Genomic DNA, 19,229 nt, shown 5'->3' with positions numbered 1-19,229 from the left:
ACAAAACACCAGAATTAAAAAGAAAAGGGAGGAAAATATTTTAAAAAGGCTAGGTTAGCATGTTTCTGGGGTGAAGTACAAGAATCTATGAGGTGTTAGAAACCAACTTTCTTTGAATGTGTGAACTCTGCCTAAATGTTTAAAACAGTGCACAACACTGATTATTGTTATAATTTACTGCTCAATATTGCACAGCATGAAACAAAACCATAATGCAAACAGGGACAATCAGAATGTATAAATTCAGTTTAAAAATTACAGGAACAGAAATTATTATTTTTCCATAATTACATAATTATGCAAGTTTACCTGCGAGGAGGACAGATATATGTTATCTAATGTAGAAATCTGGAATCTGGGGTAAGAGAATACAGGTCTTCCAACTGTTTTGAGGAATTCAGCAAAAAAGATAATTGAATGTGTGTGGTTATGCTTCCCTCATCATCCTCTTAAACGTAGAAAAACATCTTTAAAAATAAGACATCAAAAACCAAGTAACTAACAGAAAAATAATACACAGACATGATGATGGTAATAGTCAACTCCCAGGTGGGATTATTTAGGAATGGGGCTGACAAGGCTCAGAAATGCAGTTTGTTTGTTTCTTTATCACATTTCAAGACCCAAAAATTTAAGAACATATTAGGTTCCTATAATGAATCAGAAAAATCTTGGAGTGGACAGCAACTAATGTCTGATATTTCTGAGTAAATATACCAGAGTTTGCATCAAGCAAATCTTTGGGAAAAGGGTTCCATTCAACACAGATAAATTTACCAACACAGATATACTTTCAGGCTTTAGTGAACACAGTAAGGAAATATATGGACTGTTTGCTAGGGTGGGGTGCTACCTTAATGTACAATTAATTGAAAGGCCAATAACCTGGAAATGTTAAAAAGTTGCCCAAGCAAGACGGGATCAGAGAGTTCCAATAACTTCTCTTTAGTGGATGTAGGGTGTGGGGGAGATTCAATTGTAGGTTGTACAGTAAATGGCTTTTCAAAAATTAGTATTAAAATCTGTATCTTGATTTGGAGGAGGAAATGTTCCATAAAACTAAGACTTTCTAACAACACTTTAAAAATATTGGGTTAAGAAGCTGCAAAGTGACATGAAACCTTGTGTTGACAACTATGAATTTGCATCTTAGAATGAATAATTTCAGTTATTTAAATTCACAGATGGATTTTACACAAACTATAATCACTTGGTAAAGATGGAACAAAGAAGCACAATGTAAAGAGTACAAACAAACCCAAAAGACATACAAAGAAAAGAGAAAATGTCCTCTTTAAAAGAAATTGATAGAGTGTGTTCTGTTAAGGTAGGGTGCTCTAGTCTAAAATATATCTCAGAAATACAGGTGAAGCAAGAGTGAATTAATGGACATCACAGAATTTTTTACTACACCAGGTAAATTCTGGAACATTTTCACTTGTCCCTGAAAGGCAAAGGGCTGCCTGATGTGATGTTCATAAAAGTGTTGCTGAAATAGAATTAAGAATTAATATCCTGCATTCTGAAGTTAACCACATTTCTGATCCCCTGTGCCCTCTGTAGAAACACCTCCCAAGTTTTAGGTAGTTAATTATGAGGGTTGTTGGGGGAAACTTTTACTTCACTTTCACCTTACTATGATTGGCTTCAGATTCCTGAACTTTACTCTGGTCAGTTCAGCAGATCTAACTGTAGTTGTGTCATACCAGTGACCAATTCTTAAAAAAAAAACTGTTACATTCCAAACTAGTGAAACATTTGAGTAGAAAAGATATACTAAAGTAGAAATTTCCTATACACAGCCAGTTTGCCAGCTACTCATTCCTTGTCACTCTGCTGCCCTGCAAGACCATGTGTCAGCTCCTGAAAACAACAACTTCTAGTGAAGTTTTACCCTTTGTGAGCTGTTTCATTGGGAAAGGCTGGAGTGAGTGATAAAACTCATGTAACCTGCTTTGTTTTAGCATTGGGGGATTGGATTAATTACTCCCTGGGGCTTTTTGGATCCTGCAGGGAGCATCTCTGAGACCAAGTTTCAGAGTCAAGATTGTATTTACACAATTAAGTGTAGCCTTTGAATATTTTATGATGCACACTACTGAATCCATCACGTGCATGTATTAAGAACAAGAGCTGCTCCCACTTACTTCAAATTGATTTTATTCAATGTCTTGTTAGTGTAGACACACAAAAATATCAATTCTTCATCACTGGACAGGAACTTAAACTACTAAAAGTAAAAATTAATACTTTCACATTATTTTTATTTTAATTATTCATTAAAGCATTGCCAAGAAGAAAAAAAATTGATTTTTTTTTAAATTCACTTATTTTTTTAAACTGACTTTATATTTTATCTTATCTTTAATATCTTAAAGTAACATTTTTAATGTGGGCTTCACTTTGATCAGCTCTTTTTAATTAACTTAAGAAATGTGACTGTTTTACAGCACAGTCTTTATCAATTTTTTTATTTAGCTATTAATGCTTATGTTTTACCTTCAGCAGACCATTATCAGATTCCTATTGAGTCAGACTTTGGTATATACCAAAGATCTTGATACATCTAGCAAGCAGTTAACCTCTTACCCTGCTCTCTCTTGTAACTGTGATTATGATGAATGAGTGGTTAGTTCTAAGCAATTCTGTTTTATGTCAATAAATGAATCAAACAGCCTTTGGTAGATGGGCATTAGGAAGACAGGGAGAAAATGAAGCTGTCTGGGGACACTTTCTAATCCTCTCCCTTGTAAGTAATATGATTTGAAAAGTTAATGCTGACATCAACTGTTGGTATAGTTCATCTATACTGTAGAATAAAACATTATTTGTTTTATTTATGTAAAATGAGAAATACTGTATATAATTTATTACTCACAGCATGGCTTAAAGAAAATTCTCTTTACAGCTTTCCTGAGATACTTCATTGTAGTTATTAAATTACCAGAAACTTTGGGTTTGTGATGAACAACCATTTCTTCCAGAAATATTTCTCAGTAAATGCCAATCCCTTGCTGAAAACCTGTCCAGGTATGGCCTTGTGCAAGTACTTTGCTTCTGCATTCTTACTTGGGCTTCTTAACAGAGATACTTCCTATTCCACTCTCCCAGGCATTGCACACAACATCAACAGTGTATAGAATTGTTTGGCTGAGGATTTGCATTTTCTTGCTTAGCACTTTTGCAAAGGAGTTTTTAGACAGCAGATGGTTCTAGTGCATTGCACAGATCTCATCCAGCACACATTGGAGCAGCAGCAGAGCGAGGACGCCCCGCTTACATACAGAGCATGACCACCCTTTGAAAGAGAAAAAGCATTTCTAGCAGCAGCTTCACTAAATGGTTCCACTTTCATCAGAAAGCAAGCAAAGACAACACGTGTGGCCCCTGTCTTTGTGCAATGTGTCAGGAGCTGGTTGGTGCTCTTGCCCACACTGCTGTCCTCAATCCAGTAACTGCTAAGGAGTCTTATAGCCTGAAACCCCTTGGGTTTACGTGAATTAAAACTGTTATTTTGTGTATTTTCTCTTGTGCCATACATTACATTCTTCATAAACAACTGAAGGAGATTTCTGTGCTATGCTAAATATCAAAATCCCAAAAGTAGCTTAAGTGCATTATTTGTTTATTATAAGAAAAACTGCCTAAAATTAACATAATACTTTCACAATACAAGTATTCTGTGTACCCCTTTATTTTTTTACTTATTACCAAGAAACAGCCTGCATGGTCAGCAGAGAAGCAGCCAAAATAATGTCCGCTGCACGTGGAAGGTAAGGGGGAACTCAGATAGGAGCAGGTTTCTGTGCAAGCAGCAGGCAACAGACTTTCCTTCTATTAGAACTACAAGTCCCTAGGTGACCTCCCACAACCAAACAGCTTGGATAAAATCACACTGGGGAGTCCATCAGACATCCCAGTTGGAAGTACAGGCTGGAGAGAGAGCTTCAGATACTGAAAAACAAACGGAACTTCTGGTATTTGAGCTCTGTCCTGTTCTTAGCAAAGGAGTGGCCCAGCCACCTTTCCCTCCCTTTGAGTCCTTTTCCCACACCTTCCTCTTTTCAGGTACAGCTACAAAACTCCAGATGGATGCAACAATGCATCTATCAGATCCTCACTGGCAAATGTGTTTGGGCACCAGGTTTTAGCTGAATATAAAGAAATGCTTTTCCCGTTTCCATTTTCTTTCTACTCAACTTACTCTCTTAAGAACATCTAAAATATGCACATTTAGGAAATTATTCTCAGACAAAAAATTCTTCAAGGCAGGTATCTTCTTTTTATTTATTTACACCACACGTTATAGACTGGAAATTTGTTTCTGACTAGAGAATTTGTGTGTGGCAACCCTTACATAAAAACAGCAAGATAGGGTTCCACAAGAAATCTATTTTATATTCACCATTTATAAAATAAAACCAGGTAAACAGAGCTTCAAATTGCTGAGTGTCTAGTTAAATGATGGTTCAACCACATTATTTCACAATGTCAGCTGGAAAGGATGCAGAAGAGGATAAAGCCTCTGGTACCTGCAGCACACACATGCCAAAAAGGATATGGATGCTGCAGCAAACATAGATTCTAGTTAGGCATCACTGTGCTATCTTAATAGGAACTTTGAAAGACACAGCCCTTTAGAGAAAGAAGTATGTGATAGGCTGGCGAACATCTCCTTGACCAAAATGCTGATTAACAGCCCTGTCTTGTGAAGAGAAAAATGGATATCAATTTTTTGAGACTTGGGTTCAGTATATTGTTTTTGTGGAAAGTAGAGAGCATATATTTTCCCAAATATATTAACTGTAATTCGCATGTTATCAATTAAACCCACAAGGTAATAGTACCAAAGATATATATCTTCATTTGCTCCAATAAAACTGTGCTTTCTTTGACTATGTTATACAAATATTCACAATTAAGTAATTTTCTCCTTTTTAATAAGCTGGTAGAAATACAAAGCACAAATCTGTTTGGTCAGATGCTCCATGGTGTAAATAGAAACAATAGTCCAAATTGAACCAATAGAAATAGTAGTCCAAATTAAACCAAAAAAGAAGGTATAAAGGTTGCCTTGAAAATAAGATTGGAGGAAAATATCAAATATTGAACTTGAAACAAAGCATGCTTCTGTTAATATGCTGATTAGAGTAAGTGTTTGAAAAGATAAAATTTACCTACCCACGATGTCAGTTTTATTGTGTCATAAGGTGTGTGCTCCCTAAGTGTTTCTGGTTCTGTTCTCAAACCTTCTTAAAATAAAAATCCTATTGTTCGTTTTCAAAGAAATTTGATTTTATTCCCAAATACAATTATATATTTTTGCCATGCTTTCTATGCAGGTTTTTCACTATAGAGCTCAAGACACTGACGTTTCATGGGCTTTAACACCCCTCATTTCAGGTTTTATTTTTCTCAGTCAGTGTTTTCACATTGTAGCCAAGCCACAATAAAATGTTTATACAGAAACTGAACTGCTAGTAACAAGATGCATCGAATTGCTGATGTACAAGCAAAATTTGGTCTAAATGCTGTGTTATTAAATTACATTTATTTTGTCATTTATATCTTTAAATAACTATTGTAGTTTGCTACTGGACAAACCTACTTGAGAAGAACAACTAAATAAATTAAACCATGTTAAAACCACATTCTTGGAAAAAAGGTAACCTTTAGTTAGGACAATTACTCTGTGGGCATAAAACAAAGGCACAAATGTCACATTTTCCATGAAATTTACTTTTGTATGAATCATCAATCCTGTTTTCCCCTGAACAAAACTAGCTAAATATGACCAAAAAATCCCAAAGTTGCCTGAACTGGATAATCCAAGTAATTACATGTTAACAGCAGAATGCATCTATGACAAAACTTTCAAAAATTTGAGGAAAAAGTTATTATAGCCCCTGGTTGAAATAGCTTTGGTATAGACCTATAGCAGCATTTAGCTGATCTTGCTGTATTCCCATATAAAAATATGCAGAGTTTCAAAGATCAATCTTCCCAGCACTGATCTGCACTCCTTCCCTTTGGAGTACAGATCAAACAAACACACCATGAAAACATGCCCAAATATTAGAGCATAACATGAAAAAGGTACACACTTCTCATTAGCATTTTTTAAATACTGCTTAGACTTTATTCTCAAAACTCCTTATACAAGCAAACTTCTTGTCTTCCACACGAACCCCCGAAACTCCCCCCTCCTCCTTTGCTTAGGGGCTATTTGTTCAGCCTCAGGCCCTGATCCTGAGTCCATCAGCTTCCATGGTCAGCTCACATGCATAAGTATATGCAGGAATCAAATCTTTAAATGGAAAGATACCTCAGGTCACAGCCTGTCCTGTTTGTCTATCAGTCTCATTTATGACATTGTACGTAATCCTGTTACTGCACAGTAAGAATCTGTATCTGCCTAACTCATGTACAGATTATTTGTAAGTTTGGAGAGGTACAATAGAAATTATTTAAGATCTAAGCCTGTATTACTGTAGAAGCTGTACCTCAATGCTTTTCTCAGTATGTGAGGAAACACAGAGCTGAATCCATCAGTTGTACCTCCTACATTTTATTTTATTTTATTTTCAGTTTATGTGAACTTAAGGTTAGCATATGTTTCTAGATAGATAGTGCTAAACACTAAAATGAGTCATTTAAGCAGAGAAGAACAGTCAGCACAGTGTTGGCTTCTCCAGATATTCATGTCACTGTGATTGAGGCCTGGGTTGCAGGGGACACCAGTGACAGGCCAAGCTGTGGCTCACCCTTTCATGCAGCCATCACCTCAGCTTTGTTGCTCAGGCTGCTGAACCACGTCCCAGCTCTCATGGCCACAACATGTCAGGTGTTTCAGCTGTGCTAAAAGACTTCCCTGCAACAGCCAGCATGCAGTGGTGTGATCAGAACAGCCCATACCTCTCCTGGAAGTTTGGATATTTACTGGATTGACCTAAACACAAGGATGGTTTTCAAAGTACATTTTTATGTCACTTTTGTTTACTGTAGCTCTTTGTTGATGTCAGCCAAGAAGAGCAGGACTCAAACCAGCAGCCCAAAATATAGTTACTAAAGCCCTTTTTATGTTTGTAATACTACATGAACTGAACAATACTTACAACTTCTCATCCAATTAGCTTGGTACACGAAAATTTCACCATGAAACTACTACTGAATTTATTCCTTAGAAATATTCCTTTTCCTTGGAAAGTGTGCTGTATATTGAGGTATAAGGAGCTACTCTTTGTATAGATTAATATATTACTATTTCCATTTATAAAAAAGAAAAATGAAGAAAAGAAACTGATTGCTTAAAAAAAATAAGCAGTAGCAAAGCCAGAAAGAAGATAAATTCCTCACTCTCAATTCAGTAATCACTTTATATTGCCTTCTCGAAACTATTTTTCAGTGATAATACTTGGGTTTAAACTGTTTATCTTATTTGATAATATTTTCTTTATATCTGACTGAGAATGTTCATTAAAAAAAAAATGCTGACCTGTAAATGAAGGAAAGTGCAAATAGAATAGCAAAACCATATGTGAAAATGAACACTTGTAAAGAGGAAGGGTTAGTACAAATTGAATACATTTTCATATTGAGACAAGAACCAGCCATATTTTTTCCCTGATGAATGCAGTTTTGTGAACATCTTTTTCCACAAATGATTGAATAAATATTTATTCATAAACTATATTTGTGACTTCAGAGAACAAGCTGCATAGATAGGTTTTATTTGTACTACATCATATGTGAGGTATTGTAATAATTTATATCATGTCAAGTCTAAGGACCATTAGATTTTCCTTATTATACTTGACTAAAGCTGAGGACCATCCAAAACAGCAATTCTGAAAGCTTTCTATTTGTTTCATTAATAACTATCTTCCTCTGAATCCTCTCCTCTGGCTTTCCCTTTCTCAAAACATTTCTGTTTAGGTGTAGTCCCGTTTGATGTATTTTAATTTGGGCATACTCTGAAACATGTTCCTGAGCTGTGACCTCAATGACCATGGTCTTGCTGAAACCATAAAGGCCAGATTTCTCCAAGGGATATAAAAATGTATTCCTAGTTCAGGAGATGCTGGTCATGCTAGTGTTTCCTCAATAACACCACACAGCATTTCCCCTAAAAGTCCTGTCTGTCTTGAGTTGCAGCCCCAGTTCTTTTCTAGAAATTATTTCCATTGCAAAAATATGTTGCAGTGGTGTCGTTAGCAAGTGCCACCACTGATGTGTTAGTGTAAGCTGTTCTCCCACCATTGTTATTATTACAAAAACAAAAATAAAACTTGAAATAATAATATTTACTGTTAATTCAGTATTTGTAGCTCCTCTGAGTAGCAGAAGCATAAGTTGATAGCAAAAAAAACTTACCAGAAGTTTAAAAGTAGTGAGGTCAAATTCTTGCTAAATGGGCATGCTAAAACTGCAATACAACAGTGGCATTTCAAAATTGCTTCCATTCCCCATGTCAAAAAAGTATTAGAAAGATGCATATAACAGGGAAAATAATAAATACTTACAATTACACAAGAAAATCAGCCCCAGCTCCCAGAAATCACTGGTAAATTGCTTTTGAATTCATGAAACTGACCTGAAAATATACAAGGAAAAAAAAATTGAAACAAAAGAAAGCCCAGAACTGATGTTACTTTTTTATTGCTATAAAATAGTTACGATTTTTAAACATGAACCAAATGAAACAGAACACAAGACTGTTGTCACACTTTCAGACAAGTAATTTACACAGAATTTGTTTCCAGGAAGCCAATACCAAGAGAAACAATTATTTCATTGTTCTGCATCTCACACCATAGCAACCCAGTCCATTATGGCTTCTAAGAACTGTCATAAATGCAAGCATGGTTATCTTTTAATAAGGAAAATAGCTGTGAGGGGGTTTCTGGCTTGGAGATTTTTCTTTTTTTATGTTCTCAAATGTTACAGAACACTTGTTACTTTTTTTTTTTTATTTAAGTAGTTTGTTAACAGCATTTTGCAGCTTACCTGGTGTAAAATTATTGTTTAGGTCATTTAATTGGAGCCCATCTAAGGCAAAACTTATACAAAGAAGAAAGACTAATGATTTTGTTCTCTTATGGTCTAGATTCCAGTTAGAAGCTTAGCCTAAGTACAATGCAGTCACTATAAGGCATGATTACATCCAACACTCTTTTTCCTGCATACCCCTCAGTTCTAGTTGGAAAGGTAGCAGATGCAACTCAAACCCACAGAGTTCGCCTTATAAAATTCTTTAACTAGCACAATGACTCACTTTATGCCTCTAAATATCCATGGTTTCCTCTCTCCAGAACCCCCATGCATTAGAAGGTAGTTCAGTAGTTTATTTTTATTGTTTGGTCTACATACAGCACATTTTTAGTTCTTAGCAAAACAAAGAAACTTTGTTGCACAGCCCTTGTTTTCTTTCCAAAATGTGAAGATGGATATGGGTAACATTAAACTGAAAATAGTAATGGAGCCTGGGCAACTAGTTTAGGTCAAAACCTTTTTGTTCTCTGGGAGCTATCTGATTAATTTGCAGTTCATAAAACAGTGGGTGTAAGCTCAGTTTAAAAACATGTAACTATATTTAAAGATGAAATTGTCATTTTTCTTAGCCCCCAGTAATCTTTAAGAAACACCTTCCCACAACATTTCTGTATCCTAAAGTGCACCAGCCAGTACTGCAGAGTGCTTAGAGACAAGGAGAGAATACCAAACTTATCTTGATGCAGAATATCCTCCTTATTTCATACACCCACCCTGAAGTGCATATTATTCATTCCAACCAAGCCCTCCCCCATCCTGAAAGTACACATTTAATCGTGTCTTCTCTCCTGTAATACCAACAGAGAGTCAACAAATCTCATTTGTTCTATCAATGCAGTGTTGTTATTATATATTTTAAAAGCAAGTCTGAATCTCATTATCAGCTGATTTATGCCATTAGTGTGCTTTGGAGCCTCCAATTAAACAAGGACAGTGGTTCATAAGGTTAGAGTTAATTAATCTGAAAATATAAATACACTTTAATGCACACCACCTCATGTTGAGAATTTAGGAACAAAGCACCAAACCTTTATTCTGGGCAAGCAATTATGGGGAAAGGTTAAACATACAAAAATTTAAACTTAGTTTTAGCATTCTGGTAATCCACCAGGGAAAAAGTTCAGTTTGGGGAAAAATCCTGCAGAACAATAGGTATGTGAAGCCTTAATTCCTACAGCAACAGTGCAAGTGAGGGAGAAGGCAGAACAGGGCTAACTGTACCCAGTGATCCTGAGCCAGTGAAGGCTTGTTGCTCAGATAACACCTCAGAACTGTGAATCAGCTGCAGGCTTATCCATTATGGAGCTGGGCAGGGTGGGGGAAAAGCCCAACCCTGAAGAGCCTGGTCTGTTCAAAATGGACTCATCAGAGCTGAGGTGTCTGTTGCATTTAGCAGGCTATACAAAAGCAACTTTTCCTTTAACTACTTTCCCTTAGGAAATGTAATAAAATAGTACAGTCCAGGAAGGGTTCAGTGATACTCATGGTCTACAAACACAGGCAGAGTACAAGGAAAATGCTGAAAACATGCTAATCTACCAGAAACACAGTGACATTTCAGGTATGAGGTATCCAGAGTTTGCATGGAAGCAAACACCTTTTTCTTAGTGCCTAGATTCATTTTACCTTGCACAGTTTCCTGCCCAAAAGAAGGAAAATATAGCTAACACACAGATACATATGACCTAATTAGACTGAGTGGTTGCTAACTACTTTTTCTTCTCTTACACTTGTATTCCTATATTCTATAGCCGTCATCATTTTATTATTTGTACATGTCCAAGTACTTTTTCTTAAACTGAAAATAAACCCTATTTTCTTATCCACATACAAAAGAAGAAAAGAAAGAAAATTTTCTGTCCATCAAATACTAACATCACAACATTAATAAAAAAAATATTCTATTAGCTCAAACCATTTACATTTTCACTTAAGAAGTCTCGAGTGGAACTCCAGGTGACCACATGTGTGAAGATCTGTTGCATAAACATATACAGGGACAAAATTGTCTTAAAGTATTCTGCAGTTTTAATTGGTACAAATCCCACCAGAAATTTCACTCAGATATTTTGCAGCTGAAATGCTTTCAAAACATTCTGAATACCTGCAGTTTCTGCATGTTTAGAAGATTGCTACCATCCTTATTAAAGACTTGCTCTCCCAATGCCACTATGAAAGGGGGGAAAAATAGCCGTAAGAGCAGCTTGCATTCTGATTTCAGGCACCTTTGCTAAAGAGTTAGTAAAGGTAACCACTTCTCATTGACTTAAGAATAATACACAATCATCCAACAATTTAACAGAATCCTTCAAAATAACTCCATTTTCAAACAGCTAAGACTTGGCTTGTCTTGCAAGCACATGTTGACACCAACACTGACATAAAATGGATTATGAACATCACTAAATGACAGTAGGATTTACCCTATGAGTTATGAACCAAAGAAAATTCTATAAAAAGCCAAATATCAGTTATAAAATAGTTATCTTTTCACCCTGTCAGCTCTTAATAATTCCCATAGGTCTCAGTCTTCAGGGAAAAAAAAATCAACAGTTTTGGAAAGCAGAAAAAAAAATTGCACTTTAAAAAAAATCCTTAATTAAAATATTCTGATTCTTCTAAGACAGAGCCTCTACAGGTAGCCTGTATTTTCTGTGTACAGTCACCAGTGAGCATGAAGGAAGCCTGGAAACAAAAAATGGAAGTAGTCATTTAGTCAAAAGCATGGCATCATGTTATATCATTTGAGAATGTGGCCTATCATTGTGGGCTGCTGGGACTAAAATATGTATCATTTAAAAACTGTTAAAAGACTATTTTCAGAATTATAGCATAATGTGAAATGAGAAAAAGGAATAATACAGAAATGAAACTACACATTTAGGGCCTGAATCACATAGTAATTTCACACCCTTAAATGTGCAATATTTCACAATTAAAGCATCATTAATGACATGTAAGTGTCTAGACACAATCACAAAACTAAAGGAGGCAGTAGGCCAATTGCAATGAAAACCTTTGAACTGGATTTCTAAAAATCTTCATTCAGGTAAAGGACATTTCTTTCAAGATGGTTCAATGAAAAATGTTTTACTTACACACAGAATATTCTCCATACGTGATCATTTTGAAGCAGGAAAGCAAACACAGTAATTAACCACTACCAGCATATTCCTGCTAGTTTCCCTTTGTTTCATTCCTGTTCAAACACCCAAGGATTGTATTTATTACGTTTGCTGGCTTCTTTCTTGAAATCTTTACTCTCCTTCATTTTTTGCATAGCCAAAACAAAACAAAACAAAACAAAAAAACACCCAAACCAATAAGCAAAAAGTAAAAAATATAGTAAAAAAGTAAAAAATATAGTAAAAAACCCACCCAAAGAAACATTGTTTCCCTATCACTTTTAGTTTTAAAATAGTCCCTCTGTAATGAACTTCATTTGGATTTTTGTACTCCGTAACAGAGATTGCAGACAAGTGATCCAGCAAAGAAGGAATCAGAGCACACCACACCACCTGTTCCACAAGTGGTCATTTTAAAACATGCATTGCATCACAGGGAGGTAAGAGCCACACCACAGCACATACAGTGTAAAAACTGCTGTCCAAAGCTGTGTACTCCTTTGCTGCTTTTGTAATAGATTTTCTGCTCAACCTTCAGCAGAAGTTGCTTTGTGCTTCCTAGTTCCTAATAGACAGAAAGCAGCTAGTATTTCTTCCCTCTGTAGCAGTGGTGCTTTATAATTCTACCCCTCAGAAGTTGTGATGTCATTATTACAGAACCGAGGCTCAAAAGAAGTACCTAAAACAGGCTGCATCTCCACAGCTTTGCAGGGAGATGTGAGCTCACTCTGCCCACACTTGGAGATGACTGGCCACAAACCCACTCTAATCCAGTTTAGCTATGCTTAGCACTTACGTAAACTACACGACTTCCAGTTTAGAGCAACCTCACATCTGCCTACAAAAAACATGTCAACAAACACATACAGTCTCTGTAAACTACCTCTTAAAAAAAGGAACCCCATAAACATCACCACTTTTGCCAGACTCCACAGACAGTGGTTCCCTGTCTTTCCCAAAAGGGTGTCACTCGGTAGTGGCACATTACCTGGCAGTGTTACATTATATAACTGGCTATGAAAGCTCCTTATCATCTCTGCTTTAACAAATAATTGTGTTATTGTGTAAATGTCTTCAAAAGGAAATTCAGGAAGGCTTCTCTGCTGTCTGCTTGCAGATCTGTAAAGCATCCAATCATTAGAGGACATGAGTATAGATTACAAAATATATGTAGTAAGTATCACTTCATAACGTAGCATCAGCTGAAGCCTAAAAAGGATTTTCATGAGAAAAAGCATTGCATATCTCCAACAACTAATTTAAATGTATTATTACATCTACCACTAAAATTACACTTCAAAACACCAAAAACATCTAATTCACCATGCAGATGAAAGAAATACCTAAATATGCATTTATTGCTTCATATAAAAGGCAGGGTGCTAGCATTCCAGATCTGATAAGCTCTGTGTGCATACTTTTGAGCAGATAAGAACCACAAGACATACACCACGCTGCTTGGAAGGCCGAAGGGAGAGGAGGAACTCCAGTTATAACTCATCGGCTGCAGACAGCAAAAGCCTCCTCTGTTGCCTGGGGAAAGGTGGTAAATGCTGCTGGCTGCCTGCTCCCACATCAAGGGACTCAAATTTCCCAGGTGTTCCTGCAGCAGCCCACTGCCACTCACACGGTGTGCTGGGACACAAAAAAAACACCTCTGGACTCCTGGTGAGCTGCACAGCACTTTCAGAGCCACAGGCTGGGGTGTTCCTGATCAATAGGCCTGCATTAAAGGAAACAGGAAGCTTTCACAGCAGCCCTGTTTCTGTAGCATTTCCATGTGCACATCCATGTCCTGAAGGCACTACCAGGTCAATTAAGCCCTGACTGAAAAGTTACAGCATTACAAGCCCCAAGTATGATCAGGATTCCAAACATAGGAAAATCCTTGCTGTTAGAAGGATGGTGCTGTTGGAAGGATGTTACAAGTACAGAGAGAGCTTTACAGCTGATCCAAACTGTGCTTCCAGAGTTACTCCCTACACCTGGAGAAGCCGTGGGCTGCAGAGGACGTGGCTTGGAAGTGGCACCCAGGGTCACCCTGCAGAGACTTTTGTTACATCCCTGTGGAAATGAGGCAAAGACTGAAAGGGTGGCATTGGCATGAACCTGTATTATAACATTTGGCCTTTTTTTTCTCTTCTCTCTCTTTCTCTGTCTCTCTCCCTAGGCCTCAACTATCCTCTCATCATGTGGAATGATAGCTTTTTTATCTCTTCCTTACGGGTGTACAGGGATTTGCAACCACAGCAGGGTCTCCTGGCATGACTGTAATCCAGTCTCATAAGGGTTCTCTGGATGCAACTTTAACACAAAATAATAACATTTTTGTTCATTATATAATACTATCTTTATGCAACAATACACATACCAGGAGCTGTTAGCTTAACACTTGGATGTAATTCTACTTGCCAAATTGTACTAAAATTAACAATACCTTCAGTAGTTTTTGGCTCTCTTTATCTTTTGAATACATAATGTGTCAGGTTCCCTTCTCTTTCATATGCAGTCTAATGTTTAAAATAATTTTGCTGAAAAATTGGCTTACTATGTTTAAAAGAGGGTATGCTTTTTCAGCTTAGTCATATGACTGAAAACAACAGTATAAAGAGTATAAAATATTATTCAAACTATAATTCACCATGCAGTTATTTCTCTTTAATTAGCTTCATGAGCTCTGGATTGGACTAAACTGAAATTCAGTTACACAACAGAATGGAATTTCATTGATTTGTGATGCAAATCAACTGTCTATATTTACAGGTACCTATTTATCCTTCATTTTTTGGTATCTATTACCTATACATATTTTTATATTTTATATATAACTGATGACCTCTTCTGAGCAAAAAGAAAAGGTCTTTCTGGAAAGAAAAATAAAAACAAGTTCTGTGACTGTATTTTCCTTGCCCAACAAAGCATCAAGAATTATGTAGAGTTGAGAACATGCAGAGTTGAAACTTACATAACTTAGGAGGCTTTGAGTCACTTAACATCCCTCAGTGCCTGATGCTGTCTCACTCAGGCCACACAAAGAGTTTAGGATGTATCTTCAGGTTCTTTCACTGCACTTTGACTTAACCACCTACTCAGCTGTACTTGTGCTACATTTACCAGATGCAAACTCCTTGGTACTATTTTGGGGGTTTTTTTTGTGTGTGTGTAACACCTACATATCCATAGCCTTGGAATAGTAACAGGAAACTCAGGCCCTTGAGCAAAGATATATTATATATATCTATATATAGAGGGGGCAGATGGAGTGGTAATTCTGAAAGCCCAGTTTTACCATTTTACAAGAGTTAAAAATGGTAAGATAGCTGGAATGTTGAGCTGATATTTTAGAGATATCAACAACAATACTAGTACGTGGGAAGACATCACTATATTCAAAATTCCAGCATAATTATCCCGTATAGCACGTGGATTTGATGGTTCCCTGACTACTGGAGATTCAACCTGCCCTGACTGTGGTGTACTTAAACAACAACAAAAAAAATAAGAGATTGATAGTTTCAATTAATTTTTTTAAAAGGAGGAAAACAGAATAGGAAAAGGGAATAGGAGATAAGTCAGCTGCACACAAACTATTTTTCTGATACATCTATTTTGTAATATTAGAATATAATTTTGCCATTTGTTCCCATTGAAATTAATATTAATCCAGACAAAATATTGGGGTTCTCTGTTGGAGAGTCCCATGTAACTGAACTAAGAGTTTTCAAAGCTAGTTAAGTAGGACATAAAAATCAATTAGAAGGCCTTAAGAATGTCTGCCTTCAGGTCTACTTCCCTGGATTCCCTGAGGGACAAAACCTCCTTACTACATATCTCAGAGTTTTCTTTCTCTGAAACACTGAAACATAATAATTATAGCTAAAAACCATTTTTTTCAGTTAGTCGTACACTAACTTCCCCTCTCAGCTCCCATTTCTGAAATTAATTTATACTGACACTATAATCAGAGAAAAGGAAATCTAGGTGCTCTAATTTTCATTTCACTTTAGAAAAATAAGTAAATTAAATTTCTTTCTTCCAGGTTCCATTCAGTTATGATCCCACCTTACAGGTGCATCCTCTGTGGGAAAACTGTTCCCAAATATGTGGGCACAGAGTGTCCCAGCAAGGATATTGCTTTGTATTCTGCCCAAAGGACCCTTCTATTTGTGATTATCTACAGCCCTGAAGATAATTAACTCTCAACTGCTGGACAAATAGATCACACCAGAAAAAAAAAAAAAATATTATCTCATCAAGCCCTCAAAGTAAAAACATTTTGGCCTCCTTTCAGTGTCTCTTAAAGGATGACTACTTCATTAGTTAAAAAAGCAAGAAAAATTTGTGTTAATTAAGAAAAGAGTACACCTTGAAACAGAAATTTGCCTTCATTGGTAAAACTATCAGTTTGGTAACATTTTACCTTTTGGAGACTTTACCAGGTGTAGCCCTAATTTCCTTGGATTTTTTTAATTTATGACATCTCTGTCAAATCTGAATTGAGATTTTGACAAATACTTGTTGCCTATTATCTTAAAATTTTGATTTCCTACTTTTTCTGCAAAATTCACCTCTGCAAGATATTTTGAAACCAGAACTATGTTCACCGCAGATAGAAATTCTTCCAGGCAACACTGCCCATCAAAAAAATTATATGATGGCCTCTTACTCTGATTTATTTTAAGCACAGTTCTGGGTATTAAAGTCAAAGAGGTTAAAATGCTAAATCTCCATTTTCTATCAGTACAAAAAGATGAGTTTTTTGTTCTTTGTCTGGTTTTTGTACTGTTTATAGGAATCACATATTAGTAAACTCAGAGTCAGAGTTACCCTGCGCTTTAGGACAGAATGTCCCAAGCCACAAATTTAAAGGCAAGTTTGGCAGAAGGGTTGAGTTTCTCATGCACTGAAAATTATTTAGATAGTCATAGCCTCTTCAGATAGTCATATAAACCATATCTCCAGGCATTTGCCAGCATTGCTTGACATCTCTGAGTCCCAGGCTATCTGCACCTGCCCTCAGCAAGATACTGACAGGTAGCAATGAAAAGCTGATGGCTAGAGGGGTGGTTACTAGGTGTTTTGCATGTGATATTTAAAAAATGTAAGTGGAATACTTATCTTACTTTAAAAAAAAAAAAAAAAGATAATTAAACAGAAAAGAATTCTAAGTCAAGAAGTTGGCAAACCTAAAAGTTTCACCAAATTAACTCGTCAGCCTGACATGTCTCATTACAAGATCTTATCACTGCTTTAACTAAACAAAAGAAAGGAAGGAAGAAAAGATAAATATAAAGAGAATAACTTCTATTTCTCTAAAAATAAAGTTCCTATAGGAAGTATTTCAAATGTGTTTCTGTCTTGTGCTATTTGAAGCAGGTTCTGCTGTAGAATTTTAGGGTGGTGTTTTATCCATTTTCTTTTTAACAAACACCAGAGTGAACACTGGAGCAACATCCACCAGAAATCATTAGAGCACAAGTTATAACTAATCCCTGACAGCCATAAAGTATGTAGGTTGTCTTCTTTTTTATTCTTTATTATTACTGTAAAATTTTCTAATTCTCTATTTTACTTTAACTCAACACATTTTGGTTCCTTGAGCTATAAATTTCCCTTTTTCCAGGTGACCCTGCCCTCTTTTTCTGGCATTTCAACCCTTAGGAATGCACTGCAAAATTAACTACTTTGTATAAGTAAACTTATAAGAAAAAATTCTGGGACATCAAGAAAAGAGAAAATGTTGAAATTCCACTTCCAAGAACCAAGATCATGTTCTTAGAAGTCCTCTCTGACTTTTAATCTTTATTCTTCTCTTCCTTATTCTCCTTTTTCTTCATTAAAGAAACTGTAAAGTGATAGTTGAAGTTCCAATGGTCACGTTTACACTTTCAGTTATTTGATTGCTGACTACTCCATGATTCCAAATAACTTAATCCACTTTCTTTCCAACTAAGGGCATCAGGGTGATGCTGCAGGTCATGATTATGTCCAAGATCCCATTGTTCTCATTGCTGTGTAAATTGTCACAGAAACACTGAAAAGCCTACAGTTCTCAGAGGACAGGGATTTTCAAAATATCAGCAGACACTGTTCAGTGTGAATAAATATGATCCCTCAAAGAAATACAGGAAATCCTAGGGATTCCTCTGAATTCACAGGGAAGTGTGGCTATTTTGGGGGCATGGAGCTAAAACCCTCCTTGTACTTGTTTTGTCACAGAACAACAAATATTTTATTGGATCTGAGATTTTGCCCTTTATTCTTTCATCCCAAAGAGGCAATGAACCTCTTAGAAATTTCTAAAACTTGACTGAAATATAATTACCTGGCAATTCACTGCAAAGTCAGAAATTACTATTGTAAATAACCACGAGAATATCTTTTGCACCTATATAACACTTCCTAAAGAAATTTTAAAGTACCTTACAAGATAAATATTTGAAAATACTAGAGTTGGATGACATTTTCTTCTGCACAGAGTGCCAACATAAAGTTTATGGAACTTTCAAGCCATAATTTGGAGATATAGGAACACACATTTCTAATTCTGGTGCCCTATAGTTGGTGAAGTAACAAGTCAGCTCCTTGAAAATCAGAGAATAAGATTTTACTTAGTGAGATCAGAAACAACAGAATCCCAGTTTAAGCCACGTAGAGTTGCAAAACTCAGTAAAAATATTATCAAAATATTTTAGAAGTTTTAAGTTTAAAAAAATTATATTGCTCTTAAAAGTCAGATGAATCCTCTGTGTAACCATGCTGACTCTGATTCTGAGATGAACTCATCACAAGTTGCTGAAGTACATATACAGAAATTAACAGATAATTATATAAAATTTTGCAAGGTGGCTCAATGCCAACAAGACAGTCTCCCATCAATCATATATGATCCTCTTCTTGATATCTCTCCCTACATGGAGAAGCAGCTGCACTCTGTAGCAAGTCCCAACAATGTTTAAAACCTGATTCCTGCAGACAAAATAAGATGGTCTGAAAACATAACCAGTTAGGCCCTTCTGGTTTTACTTGCTATTATGTGGCAGGATAAGTTGC

The 19,229-nt window shown here is 36.1% G+C and overlaps 1 protein-coding gene across 2 annotated transcripts in view; it reads right to left on the bottom strand.

The window, feature by feature from the left end:
* SOX6 (SRY-box transcription factor 6) overlaps positions 1-19,229 on the bottom strand; it is a 369,801-nt gene that overhangs the window by 310,117 nt on the left and 40,455 nt on the right. The window contains exons 2-3 of one of the 2 annotated variants that reach the window (XM_053979406.1): positions 8,523-8,593; positions 8,374-8,425 (exon numbers count right to left, since the gene is read on the bottom strand). The gene's annotated coding sequence lies outside the window, so the exon portion shown is untranslated. The remainder of the gene's footprint in view (positions 1-8,373; positions 8,426-8,522; positions 8,594-19,229) is intronic. The other variant, XM_053979405.1, reaches the window with a different exon arrangement.

Source organism: Vidua macroura, chromosome 6 (genome assembly GCF_024509145.1).
Source record: "Vidua macroura isolate BioBank_ID:100142 chromosome 6, ASM2450914v1, whole genome shotgun sequence".
NCBI classification, from domain to species: Eukaryota; Metazoa; Chordata; class Aves; order Passeriformes; family Viduidae; genus Vidua; species Vidua macroura.
Note: the sequence above shows the minus strand (reverse complement) of the source record. Positions and strands in the feature narration are given on the sequence as shown.